The 2,825-nt window shown below is 36.5% G+C and overlaps 1 pseudogene; it reads right to left on the bottom strand.

The window, feature by feature from the left end:
* Positions 1-1,440: 1,440 nt before the first annotated feature.
* LOC118705529 lies at positions 1,441-2,621 on the bottom strand (annotated as a pseudogene).
* Positions 2,622-2,825: the final 204 nt, after the last annotated feature.

Below are 2,825 nucleotides of genomic sequence, written 5' to 3'. Positions count from 1 at the left end.
TATTTTTAATACACAGTGTAAACAAACAGCTTTTGTTAGAACTGGAAATTATGCTTCCCAATCCCAGCTTTCCTCTATTTCTGCTTTCAATTAAAGATAGATTTCACTCCATTGTTGGCCATATTATTCGATGCACTATATAAAATCTAATTTGCATATACTGAAACATTAGAAGCACACCAGAGGCACTCTTTAGTTATTTAAATTCTAAAATTATTCCCTATCCCACATCTGGTAGAATCATGTAATGTTAACTTTTTTTTACCCTCTGAAATTCCCCTGTGAGCTGTTAGCGTTAGATGAAATCATCCTCAAAGGCTTTGAAAAGAACTCTATCAAGAGTCATACCTCTAGCATCATGCTTTCTTGTTTTATTCACACATAAAAAGTCCATATTCACATGAACAACATAACTTTACTTATTTCTACAAGTACAATGGCATTATATTTATTCTTAAGAAAGTAAGAGCAATGATTTATTTGGAATTCATATTCTCTTTCTATTGTGAGCACGTGAGCATACACACACACACACACACACACACACACACACACACACACACACAGCCTTGTATATATTCTACTTTGATTATGACCTCTATGGTTGCACAAAGCAGAAAAACAATATAAATTAGTTTTCAACAAGTGAAAATTCATTGGTTCATAGAATGTCCAAGATTTTTTCAGGCATTGTTGGACCTAGGGTCTCTAGCAACAAGCAACATCATCAGATTTCAATCTCCATTTTTCTGTGTCCTTTTCTTTATTCGTTCACAAGTATTTGCCTACATGGGGGGCAGCATGGCCACCAGCATCTTTGGCCTTACAGCCTCCCAGCTTAGTGACCATATTAAGAAAGATTATATCTTCCTGAAGAGTTCCAATGAAAGTTCTAGGTGCTGAATTGGTTTGGGTCAGATACTCATCCCTGAACCAACTACGGCAGTCAGAGGGTGAATCCTATGTTTTAACATAGCTGAATCATGTGCAACTTCCAGACCTAGGCCCATTCAAACACTTGGACAGAGAGTGGGAGGGGGTAGTTCCCAATGGAAAATTAAACTGATTGCCAGAATATGATGGTATATTATAGACAGATACAAAAATAAACATCTACTACACCCCTTAGAAAGTTTGGAAAATCAAACCACATTTGATTCAGCCTTCTTAACTACTGTGTTTAAGTAAACCAAATGTTTCAGTCATTGAATCAGGTCAGTGAAAAACATTTAAAAACTTGTGCTGTGTTGAAATATAAAGACTCCAAGTATTTCTCTTTTTAAACAGTATATTGTCATCATATATCCCAATGCAGAAGTTCGCTGTAGTCATCATAATGATCAGAAGGTTGGCACCAGTAAAAAAGAAGGGTTAATAATTCCAATCAAAGTTAAAGAAACATATTTATTTTGTCTATCTTACAAAAGTCCACTAAAATGACAGTTTTTTTTTTAATTTGAGTTTATTCTTCATTTTAACTTTTATAACACTACTATACTTGAATATTAATACAAAAACTACAGTAAGTAGTGAGCATATTATGATTACAGTCCTTCAGTCATTCACTACTGTATATAATATCAGCAGTAGTGTTATTCACTGGCCCCATTAAGAGGTCTGACACTGAACACCTCCCCTAGGATGATGTTTATCCCTCATATGCTTCTCCATTGTAATGGTGCCATCTTTCTTGATTTGGATCAAAGTCTACCAGTTTCCACCTGGTCCATTTCATCAGTCTCTTCTACTTCCTTCCATTCAAGTAGGAGTTTTTCCAAAAAAGAGTTTATCAGGTGAAAGAAAGCCATTCTCAGGAAAGTTTACCTTAAATATGATGATTAGGAGACCCTTTTCATATGGTCTATGATAAATTGGCATGCCTTCTTTTAATACACACTTGATATCTCCATGTTTGACAATCTGATCTGGATGAGAAATGATGACTATGGTTCAGTTATCAAGAGTGGCTATTGGCTTTTGGAAGCCACAACAATGCTTCAACCAACTGTATGTCCGTACACATGAAAAGGTCTTCCCCTTGTTGAGTGAAAACAACATCGTCCTTCTGATCTAACACAATGATAATATCTCCTGGCTCCAGTCCTGGTTCTTAGTCTCCTTCTCCATGGATTGTTATCTTTTGACCATCTTTTGTGCCCTAATCAATATGAACTTCTAGAATCTTCTTCTCTCAAACTATCTTCCTTCTGTTGTAGCTTTTACGTCTATCTTTAGGACTCATCCATTCCCCATAACCCTGGCACTCCATGAACACAGACTGAATTTGCTGAGCCATTCCAGGTCCTCCTATCTGATGAATTCTTTTTTGCATTCCAGAACCGTGGCAATTGGGACAGCACTCTACTGCTCCTTTCTTATCACCTCAGCTTTCACATTTGTCACAAATCACATTCCTTTGCAGAGCTAGTTTTCTTGTTGCACCATGATATAAGTTTTTCAAAGTTACAGAGAGCTGATGTACAATGTTTTTACCTCTCCTTTCTCTCTGCATCCTTCCTCTTCCTCCAAAAAACATATCAAAAATGCCCATGGGGGAACCAAAACCACCACACGCTCCACCTTCCTTAATTGCTTATTCTCCTTATTTGTCATATAATTCCCTTTTCGTTGCATCAAAGATCAATTCATAAGCTTAAGAAATATGTTTAAACTTTTCTTTATTTGGATTCTTATCAGGGTGGTATTTTAAGGCCAGCTTCCTATATGCCTTTTTCAATTCTTCCTGGGTGGCATTGGTTTTAAATTCCAAAACATCATAGTTAGTGGTTCTTTCACCATTTTTGTTTGACAGCCGGTGAGCAAGC

Source organism: Pipistrellus kuhlii, unplaced genomic scaffold (assembly GCF_014108245.1).
Source record: "Pipistrellus kuhlii isolate mPipKuh1 unplaced genomic scaffold, mPipKuh1.p scaffold_m20_p_5, whole genome shotgun sequence".
Lineage (NCBI taxonomy): Eukaryota > Metazoa > Chordata > Mammalia > Chiroptera > Vespertilionidae > Pipistrellus > Pipistrellus kuhlii.
This window is presented reverse-complemented; position numbering and strand designations above follow the sequence as displayed.